This window comes from Paramisgurnus dabryanus, chromosome 3 (assembly GCF_030506205.2).
Source record: "Paramisgurnus dabryanus chromosome 3, PD_genome_1.1, whole genome shotgun sequence".
Classification (NCBI taxonomy): Eukaryota; Metazoa; Chordata; class Actinopteri; order Cypriniformes; family Cobitidae; genus Paramisgurnus; species Paramisgurnus dabryanus.
The window spans coordinates 1568318-1583287 of record NC_133339.1 but is presented as its reverse complement, the minus strand read 5'-3'; the positions used below and the strand labels follow the sequence as shown (position 1 = coordinate 1583287).

The window sequence follows — 14970 nt, the reverse complement described above, 5'->3', positions numbered from 1 at the left end:
GGGAATGACCATAGAAATGTATACTGTTTCCGTAAACTGGACAGCACTCCATTCACTCCATCATTAGAAAGCAAAAACCAGAATGCATAAACGTTACCTTCGGTGAGTCATTCAAGCTAGCATAAATTACTGTAACAGTATGCTCTCTGTACATGAGGCTATGAGGTACAAGTTACTTCAGTTTTCTTGAGTCTATAAACTGAAAACTTTCATGGCTTGACATTGCTTTAATGACCCAAGATCAGCTTACAGTGGGGCCTTGAGAGACAATTCCAAAGAACTACTTCAAAATTACTTTGCAAGCATAAGGTTTAAATATACTCTGTGGTTTGTCTGTCGGACAAAAGCAGCGAATGGCAATAATATCAGTGTTTCCCTTTTGTCACTAGAGGTTCAACATTGGGAGACCAATCACTCTGATTATCTATAAAAAAGGCTAATAAAATTTGGCAAAGGAAATACAAATGAAATTTACATACCGTGACTCTGCCCGGAGATCCAGGTATAAAACGAAGGTTGGTAGGCGATTTCATTCAGTTTCAGTTCTTCTGAGTTTTTTCCCAGGAGTCTCCCGTATTTCACACTTATTTCCCGCCCCCTCCCATTTTGTAACTCACACAATAGACACATCATACAATTTGAACCCATTTTTGACCGCAACCTGGCAACCTACAACTTGGTAGCGCTGTTGATATCTGCGCAGGTAGACGGGGAAATTGAATAACTAGACCGCGCATTTGCTGCTGGATTGCGGGTCAATGACGCTGCCGAATTAGTGGTTGCAACGTTTTCGTTAATATCATAACAACTAGAGGTAAATGCCACAGTGGCTCCGTCGTGTGCAGTTTGGAGGTGTACAAACCTTCACACACCTCAAAAAGAGTCTCAGGAATTACCTTTCACAAGTAAGACTAAACAGTTGTTTCTGGTTGTGTTAGGTAAGTGTAACATTATTTTGAGAGCTGGCAAATGGAGGCAGACTAATAGCTAGCAATATCGCTATGTAGCCATGAATGTTGATACTTAATGAGAATTACCATTGTTAACATGTTTTTATTTTTTTATTAAATTGTTATGCGTATTAGAGTTAGGCTATATTAAATTGTCCGTCTTACTGAAGTTCGCTGGTTAGGGTTTCCTAGAATGAAACATAGGAGGCATTGGGAGGTTGCTGAAGAACAGTTTTCCTCGAATAAATCCTCAAATAATTAATCTTTATTTTCTTAATCAGTGATTTACATACTTATTATACATACTTGCTACTTATTATAATTATATAATTATAGAGCTGTAAAAACGAAAGCATCACTTTTAGCATCAAAGCTGCTCAGGTGGTGCTACAGCGACAAAATATACTGTATATATAGCTGCAAATTTAACAGCTGGATGGATGAGTTTAGATTCTTACTTACTGCAAATCAACATTGGCAACTCCCATGCTTAACAAGTATGTTGCGCTGATTTGTTTTGGACATGGTGGGAAAAACGACTTATCGCAGCACAATAAATCACAACAGGACAATCGAACTGTGGAGGCAAGAGCATAGACATTAAAGAAATAACTATACTTGCGAGTTAGCTGCTGGATCATGGGTCAACAGTGCCGCCATATTAGTGGTGGTAACTTCTCCATTAATCTCATAACAACTGGAGGTAAAATGTATCCATCCTGTGCAATTTGGAGGTGTACAAACTATCACACACCTCAAACTAGTCTCTGGGAATTACCTTTCACAAGTAAGACTGCACAGTTGTTTCTGGTTGTGTTAGATCATTAAATCACAATCATTAAAACATTATTTTGATAGAGTTGTCAACGAGGCAGACTATTAATTGCTAGAAATATCACTTTTAGCTATGAATGTTGATACTTAATAAGAATTAACAATGTTTACATTTTTTGTTTTTATAAAATTCTAACAAGTCAGGCTATATTAATTATATGACAAGCAGTACTTCCGCTTTCAGCGATCTTTGTGCATGCCAGTTCTGCTGGTCCAGATTGAACAGAAAAGTTGTTGAGAAAGGTGCATAAAGGAACGATAGTGTTGTAAAAATGTAGTAAAGTAAAAATACAGATAATTTGTTGAAAAATGTAAGTGAAAAGTATGCACTATAGATTCTACTTTAGTAAATTACAAATACATGGAAATTTTACTTAAATACAGTAACGGCATATTTGTACTTTGTTAACTTACATTCCACCACTGCCTAACAGGATGTTAGATAACTAACTCGGAAGTGGACATGAACAAAGTTGACAAGTCCCGCCACTATTGTTTCCTGCTTCTTGTAAACCTTGTGCATGCCAAAGACTGCCGGAAAAACAGGCCAATCTCAAAATAAAACCAACAGTGACATTACAGTTGAGACGTACGCCCCAATATTAAATTACAAATAAAATTCTGTACAATGGTGCTGCAATGCTAAAAACAAAGTTGTGACCCAGTGTTTCCCATACATAGGCTCTACTTGGGCGCTGCGCCCAGGTAAATTGCGACCCGCCCAGGTAAAAAAAATCACTTTACGAATTCCCGTATTTTCTGAACTCGACTGGATGACCCGTGTTTTGGAGAGAGAGAGAGAGAGAGAGAGAGTGCGCGAAAGAGAGAGCGCGAGAGAGAGAGCGCGAGAGAGAGGTGGGGGTCGGGTGACCGTGAAGATGATGCACGTGTCATCAACTCATCATCCAGCGCGGCAAACTGGATCAACTGCAGCAGCACATACTGAGCAGCCAGGGAACACACTGCGACCAAAATGGTCGCATATGCTTATGTGCATATGTGTTTATAGCATCTAAGTTGGCTTCATTTTGCGTGCAAGCACGTTGTGTCTCTCCGGTTGAGTGTCCGTTCACGTGCTCTCTGTTTCTCAATAAATTGGGCGCGACGCGAAGCAACCTCAGTGTCACATTGTATCCTTTCATGTTTCTGAACTTGAGCAGAGTTTTACCATTAGAGGTCTTTCTTCACTAAGGACGCGGGACCCGTACGGTTCCGGGTTTATATTTTAAATGGTCAGATGGGTCCGGGTCGGTCCTAGTTCATTACTTCGGGTCCCAAGTCTGATTAATATTGTGTGTAAAACCCGAGTCGATCGGAGAACGGCCGTGAGCGCTACCACGCTAAAGCTCGAGTGCTGTTTTAGCGTGCCTCCGGTTTCTATGGCGATAGCAACTGGCTCTTGTCACGACCACGCGCCGCTTCATTTTCTTTATCCCATTTTTTAATAATCTTACTATTAATAAACAATATCTTTACTAAAATCTAAACAGTTTGCACAGAGATTGTAGCAAAAAGCAGTGCTAATACTGAATGAGCAAAGCTCTAGCTGACTCAGGATATAAAAAACGCAAAGCTGTAATGTAAAGTCTGTCATCGGGACAGCAAGTAGACTTTTAAATCTGAAATAATAAGTGGATTAAGCTTTTTTTAATCGGCAAAAGAGAAATAGAAAGCAGAAGCAGTAAAAGTGCCTATCTTATAGAAGTTATTAACATTATAACATCAGTCACATTTATAATCTATAGACCTGCACTGTCTATATAGGCTATAGTATACAGTGAGTGCGTTTACATGCACAGTCTTACGCCGATTATGCTTAATAAACTGATAACACGTGGGGTCATGTAAACGCGTAAAGCGGTTTTCTTTAATCGGGGAACCCTTACAGAAAAAGCACATGTATTTCACATGTGCAAAACACATGTGCTCACATGTGCAGAACACATCTGCTAACATGTGCAATACACATGTGGGCACATGTGCAATACACATGCTCACATGTGCAATACACATGTGGCCACATGTGCAATACACATGTGGCCACATGTGATCACATGTGTGTGATTTTGCACATGTGAAATTTAATGTGTGAACACATGTTAAAATCACATGTGACACATGAAAACATGTTAAAATCACATGTAGAACATGTGTTTTGCACATGGGAAATGTGTGCTTTTGGAACACTTTTGTGTGAATCACATGTGAATTCCCATGTGAAACACATGAGATCACATGTGAAACACATGCAAAATCCCATGTGAAACACATGCAGATTCACATGTGAAACACATGCAGATTCTCATGTGAAACACATGCAAATTCACATGTGAAACACATGCAAATTCTCATGTGAAACACATGCAAATTCACATGTGAAACACATGCAAATTCACATGTGAAACACATGCAATTTCACATGTGAAACACATGCAAATTCACATGTGAAACACATGCAAATTCACATGTGAAACACATGCAAATTCACATGTGAAACACATGCAAATTCACATGTGAAACACATGGGCTCACATGTAAAACACATGGGCTCACATGTAAAACACATGGGCTCACATGTGAAGCACATGCAAATTCACATGTGAAACACATGCAAATTCCCTTTCAATTTCACATGTGAAATGTGTGCTTTTGGAACATTTTTGTGTGAATCCCATGTGAAACACATGTGAAATTAGTGGATCACATGTGGCACATGTAAAAAAAAATGGTCACCACATTATGCACATGTGATCACATGTGTTTCACATGGGATTCACACAAAAATGTTCCAAAAGCACATATTTCACATGTGAAATTTATTGTGTGAAAACATGTTAAAATCACATGTGACACATGAAAACATGTTAGAATCACATGCAGAACATGTGTGCTTTTGGAACACTTTTGTGTGAATCACATGTGAATTTCCATGTGAAGCACAAAAAAATTGTCATCACATTATGCACATGTGATCACATGGGTTTCTCATGTGATCACGTATTTTTTTACATGTGAACTTGAGAGTTAAAGTATATAAAGTAGGCCATACAATTGCTTATCATAACCCAGGACTCAAACTCCCTTTGACCCCAAGGGTAAGCTATAATCTTGCTAAGATGTCGGTGATATAAAATAAAGGCACCATGATGTGACTTTGACATAAGACACATTTTACTGTAAGGAAAAACTGATTCAAATGGAGAATTTATTTGCAAACATACAGAAAATTATAAGAAGTATCCAAACATATTCATAAAAAAACAAGTATCAATAAAATGCTGTCCATACAACAACAACTGTATATCTGAGTGTGTGTGTATGTGGGAGAGAGAGAGAGAGAGAGAGAGAGAGAGAGAGAGAGAGAGAGAGAGAGAGAGGGAGAGAGAGATGTGTCTTTATGCATGTCCATTGATAGAGATGTGTCTTTATGCATGTCCATTGTTATATGTGCATCAGTCCTCAGATTCTCTTCCAGCAGGCTCCCTGTTTTAGGATAAAAAAAAAAAAAGAAGATTAGAGCAGTACAAGCATCAGTCTCTCTCGATAGCATTTACTTTTTCTTTTTGAATTTCAGGATTAGCTGTTTTTAGTTGTATGGTCTTTGTAGGAATGGCCACTCGAATGTGGCATCGACGATCGATTATGAAACCATGATCGTGTGGGTTTATTTATTTTTTGTGGTTATGGCAGCATTTGGTTAGCATTACAACTTTTAAATATTGATTATGATGAACTATGCATGTGCATAATGAAACACCTGTTCTTGTCGCAGGTCCTGGCATATACAGGTAGATACAACAATAAAATGCTCACTACTGTTTCACCATGCGAGAATGCATGAGAAAAGTCAGGAATCGATCAAAAGAATCAAAATGCGTGCATCGTAACGAATCCCCGGTTCTTTAAAGTTTTAATCGGTTCTAAAATGAAACTGATTCTTCATACCCAACCCTAGTAAGTATTGTTATTTGTATTGGTGTATGATCTTACTCTGCACTTATGGCGCTTTTCCATTGCATAGTACCCCACGGTTTAGTTTAGTTTGGGTCGGGTCAGCTCACCTCACTTTGGCGTGGTTAGCTTTTCCATCGAGTTTAGTATCACTTCCTAGTGGGAGGGATTATAGGGGTGTCGTTATATTTGCGCTGCAGACTGTGACATCATACAAGTGAGAGCATCATTGTACATTTCCATACATTTATTATTTTCTCAGTCCGCCACAAAATTAAAATTGGCCACCACAAATAGATGTTTGCACATCGCGTTTATCACTAACGTTACCTCTGTCTCACATGACAGTTTCTGTTCAAACACCGCGGCGTCAGTCGACGGTGCTCCGCTGAGCCTCAATGAAGTTGCATTTAAGCATATAATGCTGAAGTGCTCGATGTGAATGTTCTGCCAAAAACTGCAAGTTTGGAAAAAACTGTTATGGTGTTCCTGATTCTCAACTTGTGGATGTTTTTCATAGCTAAAAGGGAGTTTGGGAACTTATAGCAGAGCACAGATGACAACATGTTTGCTCGAGACAGCGCAAGCTAGCACAGGTAAAGCTAATCTACATTATAGGATGACGCGATTTTCTCAGACCAATCAGTGATCTACAGTGTTTTCGCATCACGTTTGGTATCAGCTCGGGTCGCTTTGAACCCCAACCGAGGTGGTACGAAAAAAAGTATCGGGTACTATGTACAGCACCCAATGGAAAAGCTCCAAAAAGTAAGCAGACCCGATCCAAACTAAACCAAACCGTGGGGTACTATGCAATAGGGCTGTCACTTTTTATTCGATATTCGAATATGCATTCGAACATGACGTGAAATATCCGTATTCGAACTATAAATAAACCATCCGGTTCTTAAAATGCCATGGGTTGCTAGATATTCTAATATATTCGGATACATTGCATGATATTCGAAACCGTTCGAATTTGATTTTTCTCAAAAGTGACAGCCCTACTATGCAATGGAAAAGCAACATTAGAATAGGAATGTAATAGTTAAAAAGAATAATATTTGTGTAAACAAGTTGGTAAACTATAATTTGCCCAAAACTCACAATATTGTAACATCCTTACCTATTACTAGCTTCACTTTCTCTGTCAGGACTCTGTCTTTGTTCACCAGTGGTCCCTTTTTTCCCTGTGACGGAGCATGTTGTCATTTTTTCTAAGGTGGAAATGGAGTCCATCACAGTTCTGGTGAGTTTCTTGTAATACACTTTTGGGCATAATCCAAGGTGACTGGGTTCAATTTAGTGACAGATGTGTTCTGTAAAGATAAAAAAAACATAATCCTATATTAACAGGCCAGCCCACCTTGGAAAAATATTTTAAATACAATAGTGTAACAACTAAAGGGACAGATGACCCCAAAATAAACATTATTTACCAATTTACCAATATGTCAATCTTCAATATTGTGAGTAAAACCTTACATTCTGTTCATCTTTCAATCTGTTTATATTACTAGGTATTATAGAAATACCTTTCTTTGTGTTCCACAGAGTAACATAAGTGTATGGAATTGAAACGACATAAGGGTGAGTAAATGACAACAGAATTTTCTTGTAAGGGTGGACTTTGCCCTTAAAAGGCCTGGAGAACTTTGTAGAATCTTTTGTTGCCCTGAAAGTAATAAGAACAAAACCTATGCTTCTTTAATTTTGCTCAGTACAACTAAGAGACAAACAAAGAATTGTGTTTTGTTTTCTCTTAACTTTTACTGCCTGTCTAAAATATACTTTTTTGCACATTAAAGCAGGGGTGCCCAAACTTTTTTCTACCAAGGGCCAAAAATCCAACCTGACTAAGAGCCGAGAGTTTAAAGTAAATGTTGCTGTGTTATATATTAAAATTAAAGTTGCCCTGATTCTCCTAATTTATACATTTCTAATATTTAAAAAATAAATAAGCAAACATTACTTTGTTGCCAACAATTTCCCGATACGGTACATATCCAGATACAAGGCCACGATACGATGCACATCACAATACTATAATATTTTGAATTACATTTTGTTCAGAATTTAGTTACATTATTATTATTATTATCTGTTTATTATACATTGAATAAGCAGTGTTGTAACTGTTGTGTGTTTGACATTCATTTATTAGCTTTTGGGGTAATTCGTAGAAATACTTTAAGTAATACTTAAATAAAGTTTTTTTTAAAGCAGATTTACAAATATAGTGCCTTACTCTAAGCATTATATTTGTCTCTCATTTAATTATTCTATATCTATGAATATATGTATACACATGCAGTCAAACCTAATACTACTGTATTTAATAGAAGTTTGCAAGTTGTGCAGACCCGTGTGCCCTTTAACTTTAACTCTACATATTCCACGAGTCATATGCGTATTTTCGATCAACAGCGATTCGTCATGCTACCTTCAAAAGTGCATCCGAATCGATACGGAAGGTGAGGTATATATGCGCGCATCGTCAGGCGTTCATGACGATGTATCTTCGTATCAATATTTTGAACACAGCACTACTGTTTATGCATAACTAATACAGTTTTATTTTCAAAGGTAACTGAGAAAATAATTTTGCCAATCATTTTTACATTTACATTTTCCTTTGTCTGTGTGCCACTCCCTCGACCTCCCCATTATTAGCCTATAGTGCAGGGTACCTGAGTTCGTTGAGTTTCGTGATGCACACCTTCAAGTATCCATGTACATTAAAAATAAATGTATTCATTTTAATTCCTTGCATTTAATTTCAATTTACATTTTTGTAATGTACAAATAAAACAAAAAAAATTACATTTTAAAAACTGTTTAATTAGAAATATGAACATCTGCGTCAATGATGTTTCCTTATCTCACGTGGCATGACATGCCAAATTAAAGGTCATTGGCCCTAGTTTGGGCACCTCTAAATTAAAGGGATAGTTCCCCCCAAAATGGTCATAATTTACTCACTTTAATGTTGTTACAAACCTGGATACATTTCTTTGTTCTGATGAACACAAAGGAAGATATTTTGAGTAATGTTTGTAACCAGACTGATCAGAGGCCCCATTGACTTCTAGTATTCTTTTTCCTATTATGGAAGTCAATGGGGCCTCTGATCAGTTTGGTTACAAACATTACTCAAAATATCTTCATTTGTGTTCATCAGCACAAATAAATGACGCAAGTTTGTAACAACAGGAGAGTGGGTCAATTTCCCTAATTTTATTTTTGGGTGAACTATCCCTTTAAGCAAGTGAATGTAAACAAAACAGGTTCTGTTTTATTTGGCTTACCTTTCATTGCTTTGCAGTTGAGTGTGAATCATCCACTATCTGAAAAAGAAGTGTATGGAGTGTTGAGGTCAGCAGTATTTTAAATAATGATTATGAAAAATTGCACATCTATCAGCTGTTTACAAACCCAGGTATTGCTAGTGCAGGAGTTTTTTAACGGTATGATAGCTAGTACCCCATATGATAAAGTTTTAGCGAGAGACCCGTTTCCTAAAGTTTTTATCCATATTTTGTAAAGAAACATTGTAATTATGTTTTCAGCAATTTTTTTACAAACTCAAATACTTTGCTACTACTGTGTATACGTTTACCATTTTTGATTTGTCTTTTCCCTTGAAATTTGCTGGGGAATCTCTTACTGTACGTTCACACCGCCGCCGACTTGAGCTTCCAAAGTTACCGGAAGTCATTCATTTACAATGAAAGCTGACTTCTATCAGCTGCAAGGAGCGTCAAATCCATCGGCGTTGCGTTTTGAGCGACCAGAGCATCAATCAAAAAGTTGAAAGAAGCTCAAATTTATGGTAATGAGGTATGACGGGGTTCAGCGGCAAGCAGCAGCAAAACACCAGCAACCAATCAGAATATAGCCTAGACATTCTTCGCTAGCTGATTCCGAAGAAACATTTCATGGTGACAAAGACTTCAGAGCGGCCAAAGCTTCAACAAGCTTCCGCGTACTTATTGACAAATGTCCTTGACCAGGCGGCCTGAGCTTTTTTGGAAGCTCAAGTCGGCAGCAGTGTTAACGTACATTAGACCACAACCTGAGGGACCCCAGTTTGAAAAAACCGTGCTCTAGTGGACCAAACTGTCTATTACACAATGGCTCTGTTTACATGCACAAAATTTTCTCAATCCGACTGAATTTAATACGATTGAAAGTTACGACGATACAGTTTACATGCACCCTAAACACTGCAATCTGATTTAAATGTTCGTTTACATGTACATTATATAGAATCCGAACCGACAGTCTGCACAAGCACACCGCCAGCGTTGCCAGACTCGCATATCAAAACCATCCGAATGGATGTTCAAAACTAGCCCAAAAGCCCACTGACTATTCACAGCCCAAATACCAAGAACTAAGCAACGAAATAATTTAATCTTTAACCCGCAGAAAAAACAACTGCTGGAAACAGTTTAAACAGTAGCCCAAATCTAAACTCGAAAAAAAGCAGAGGACTTGGCCACGCTACGCTGCGGACAGCATCTCTCGTCGAGTTCACGCTTTATCTCTGGATAAAAGTTAAAACTGAGTTAGAAAGTTGTTCTTAAGAAGTTTTCAGATATAGGTAATGAAAACACACATTTTAAAAGGCACAACGCTATATTAATTACTTTAAGTAGCCTAATGTTTTAAAAGTACACATAAACACTGCAGAATTTAGTACATTGCGTGCACAGCGTGTGACCCTATTAACGTTACGTGATGCATTACCTTGTTGTTGCATGTTTCTGTGACGAGAATCATGTGATATAAGAGGTAAATATAATACGTGAACTTGGAGCACAAATGTTCAGCGCATGTGCACAATGTATTTTTGCATCCAATTTAGAAAATACTATGATTCACGCGTTTACATGCATACTTTTCTCCTGCTGATCGGATCACAGATCGGAGTACACCACTTCAATACGATCCAATTTGCATCCGATCGTCCTCAATCATATTGATTAAGGTGTTTACATGACGACTTTTCAATACGATTGAGCCATCAATATGATTACAAACGGATTATTTGGTTGCATGTAAACGTACCTAATTTGGGGTGATACCGGGTTGCATATTCACCTTATGGTTTGAAGGAGTCTCATCCTCTTCGTTATCATCTTCCTCACAAGCAAATGTAGCCTTACAAAACACCAAAGCACATTTAAAAGGACAGAGGACACATGAGAGTAATATATGAAAAGATATAAGAAAAGAGACAAAATGAGAGCATGACAACGGAAATGTATTAAATATTTAATTTGAAGGACAATATCTCTCAATTATATCATAACATACCATTTGTTTTGATGTCCACATTTTGTGTGTCTTTAACCACTGACTGGTACTCTGCCTTTTTTTACCCAAGGCTCTCTGTATTGAAGTAAAGCAAAAGTGATTATACAACAGTATCTTGCAGAGTATAAAATAATAACATAAATGAAAGCATCAAAATATTTATAGACTTTCCTTTTTAATAAAGGACATTTATTTGTTAAAAATAAGTTAGCTGATTAACTTAACCCTATTTCTGTCAGATGAACTTTCCTGTCAGTAAGGAATCACCTCAAAAATACATTGTTGTAGATATTTTTGCTATCAAACGACATTGTTTTTTTACAACTTTACTCACAGGTTGTGGTTTTATCACGTGTATCAATTCGGAGATCGGTCCTATCAGACCAGAGTCATATAATAACAGAGTTACGAAACGCTTTGATCTCGCCGCCGCGCGGTCACGTGATTCATGTAACGTTCTACAGTTCCAAACCAAGCAGGGCTGTCAATCTGTTTGCATAGGTTTTCACCTATTTTAGGTAAATATTAGCTTGTAATGGGAATTGATCACTAAACTTACTGTGTTTATAACGTTTTTTTTTACTAGGGAGTGATGGAAATACAGTAAATCAGTTAATAAAGATAAACAGTTAATTGTGACCCAAATATAACTGTGGTTATCTATACCAACTACAGCAACACAGTTTATCTTTTATTTTTGTAGCAAAATATGGCTATATAAATGGGTATCAATCTGCTAAAAACATAATTCCTACACTTTTACTATATTAAAATCACAAAAAAGATCGCCAACGCGGTTATTTGTAACAGTGAAGCATAACAGAAACACACTAAATTCATATTTTAAATTCACATTAAATGTTAATATAATCATACATGATTTTCGAGGATACATCACTCGTATTACTTACCAAACACAATGAAACACATAGCAGCATTGTGAAGCAGTGTGACTTTCTTAAAAGGCATTTAGCTTGTCGCTGTTGCCCCCTAGTGTTACTCGTAATATATAAATAAGATAAGTATAAAGTAGATGGCCACCAGTAATAAAATATTAAACCATTAAATCCATATTATTCACACATTATACACAACTCATTAAAATATAAAAAAATTACTAGTTATTATTAACGATAATTATTACCTACAGCAGAGTTCATAAAATATCACTGTTGACTATATTAATGAAATGTCCGAAAATGTAAAGAGAAACAGTAATTTCATCGATTTACCAGTAGGTGCCATTGAAATGAATGGGCTTCAGTGCTGCGTTTGGAACTATGCGTCACTACCGGTGTCACCACATGAAACGCTGTTACTTCCGCATTCCATTGTTACAACGGACGTCTATAGCTGTGTCCCAATTCAGGGGCTGCGACCTTCTAAGGACGTATTTTAAGACCGATTGCGTCACAGCAGCGCGACTTCAGGCTGGTAAGGCCGTCCCAATTAGAAGGATGCTTAGAATGAAGCCTCAAAATGCGTCCTCATTTCTCCGCGCTGTTAAGGATAGAACGAATGGATCCTTAACAGCCGAGGATATCCCAAGATTCATTGCGCGTCTGCAACGGCAGCTGGATATTCTAAAATAAACAATTAAAACCTTCATTAAATAAAAGTGTGTATTTATCAAAAAAAGTTTGTCACTGTTTTAGTATTATAAGTTATGTTTTGTGTTAATATTATTATTTTTATGATGCATATATTTCTAAGGTTGATTAATTTAATTTAATATACTGTTGAATAGTTTAATCTACATCAACGTGTCATATTTTCTAAACTAAATTAATATTTTTCTGATTTCATATTTATTTTAATAAGTCAGAAACGTTTCCGCTATGTCCTGCTGACAGGCGCAGCAGGTGACGCCAATTATGGGTCGTCCGAAGGTTAGACCGTCTCATTTCAGTTCTCTTCGCGGATTTCTGAGGCTGCCACCTTGAAAGACCGAGTGCTCATATTTAAGGTCGCATGCTTAGAAGGTCGCAGCCCCTGAATTGGGACACAGCTTATGTGAGTGTCGTAACTCTATTATTATACGACTCTGTATCAGACTGCTGTGCAAGCGCTGGTCTGAGTTCAGTTTAAGGCGCGTTTTGTTATATTTCCCATTTATGTTAGCTCAACATTTAAAAATAGCAGTCTGCGTAGCATGTTAAACATGACTTATCAAATAAACATGTTTACCATGAGGCGACTTAAAACCTATAAAAGTTAAATAAACGAATTAAATGAAATTCACTTACCGTTCACGTTGAGTATTTGTGCTGGAAACGCTTTCCAACCGCCTTTAAGCGGTTTGTTCCTCGTTGTCCACAAGACCAACCGTCTTTGGGTCACTTAACATTTATTGTCCTTCGCATATTTATCCAAACCAACTCTTACATGGTTTTCTTTTATCCATTTAATGAGCAAGGTTCAACTTTCTCTTCTTATTTACCTCAGACAGCAAGTTGCAACGGATAAAGAGCGCGAATCACATTAAACCAGATCAACTGACAGACGTCAAAGTTCCGCGAGAGCGATTTGAAAGCAGACTCCTCGAATCGCTTTCGCGATACTTTGACGTCATCGTCAGCCTGTCAGTTCTTTTGGCGCCGTATGAAGTCGAAAAAGCCTTTTGACTGGATGATCTGGATGAATGAATACGACAGACTGTAAAAAAAAGATGAGTACACAGAACAGATTGGAACCGCCTAGAAAAAAAGAGGAGTGTGTGCGCGTGTGTGCCTGCGTGCGTGTGTGCTTGCGCATGCTCACTGGGATTGGTTAAATGCGGATCAATATACCCCTTATTTGCACAGCAGAGCCATCAAATAATTCTGTGTTCCTTGGATATGCAAGATTGCAATTAATGCATATTTTTTTCATGATAATGCACTGTAACTAACAGGGTGGCTTTTTTCCAGGTTGATGATGACAAGGTGATGACACAAAGGAGCTTCCATTGCCTTTATTGCAACTAGGACTTACAATAATGTCTGCAAACCCTTCTCCAAATATTAAGTCTTATTCTATTACAACATTGCCACCTGCCAGCAACCAAATATCTGTTTAAAAATATGTTGTCAATTTTTGTAAATAGATAATTTTGTCAAAATAAAGATTAAAAAAATCTGCCACCACATTTGTGTGTATATTGCCTTTATGCAGATTTTAAATGTATTTATATAATTTATCATTGGAACCAAAGTACACATTATCACACTTGTTGATGCAGTAAAGCCGAAAGTTGATGTTTACGCAAACATTAGCCTACTTGTGGTTTGGTAACATGTGATCCACATGTTGAAACTATTGCATTATATAAGACATTTCTCACATGTGCTTTATGTTATAATGTTCCACATGTTCCACATGTGCGCTATTATGTTGCAGCATGTGGTGAGATGTTGTTCACACGTGGTAATATTGTCCACATGTGAGCACATATTTTCCACATGTGAGCATAAATTGTCCACATGTGAGCACATATTGTCCACATGTGAGCACATATTGTCCACATGTGAGCACATATTGTCCACATGTGAGCATAAATTGTCCACGTGTGAGCACATGTTGTCCACATGTGATAACATGTGATAACATGTGGTCACATGTGACCACATGTGAACAACATGTGAAAAACATGTGAAATGCATGTGCTTTTTCTGTAAGGGAAAGCCCATAAACAGCGTAAGCAAAAACCGATCGGCACAGGTAGTTTTTTGCTCATTACGCCGATTTCGCGTGGCATGTAAACACCTTAACCCGCTTTCTCACGGTTTTGTCCATGTGCGCATGTCTCCGCGTATGAAAGATAAACGTCACACGCGGAAGTAAGCCCAAGGTAACGCATAAAAGTCTCCGCTCGACTAAAGCAGTTGGCAGAGAAACTGTGAAAATAAAAGCTCATGTTACATTTACAGGTTCT

General features: G+C 37.5%; 2 long non-coding RNA genes across 2 annotated transcripts; one reads left to right on the top strand and one right to left on the bottom strand.

The window, feature by feature from the left end:
• Positions 1 to 4309: 4309 nt before the first annotated feature.
• LOC135734097 (uncharacterized) lies at positions 4310 to 14236 on the bottom strand. The gene is made up of 6 exons (XR_010527154.2): positions 13304 to 14236; positions 11058 to 11132; positions 10842 to 10901; positions 9044 to 9082; positions 6862 to 7054; positions 4310 to 5267 (listed from the first exon to the last, which is right to left on the bottom strand). It is a non-coding gene; the product is annotated as an uncharacterized lncRNA (long non-coding RNA).
• On the top strand, positions 5277 to 14019 carry LOC135734100 (uncharacterized). The gene is made up of 5 exons (XR_012336293.1): positions 5277 to 5738; positions 6890 to 6984; positions 7290 to 7325; positions 9061 to 9110; positions 13967 to 14019. It is a non-coding gene; the product is annotated as an uncharacterized lncRNA (long non-coding RNA).
• Positions 14237 to 14970: the final 734 nt, after the last annotated feature.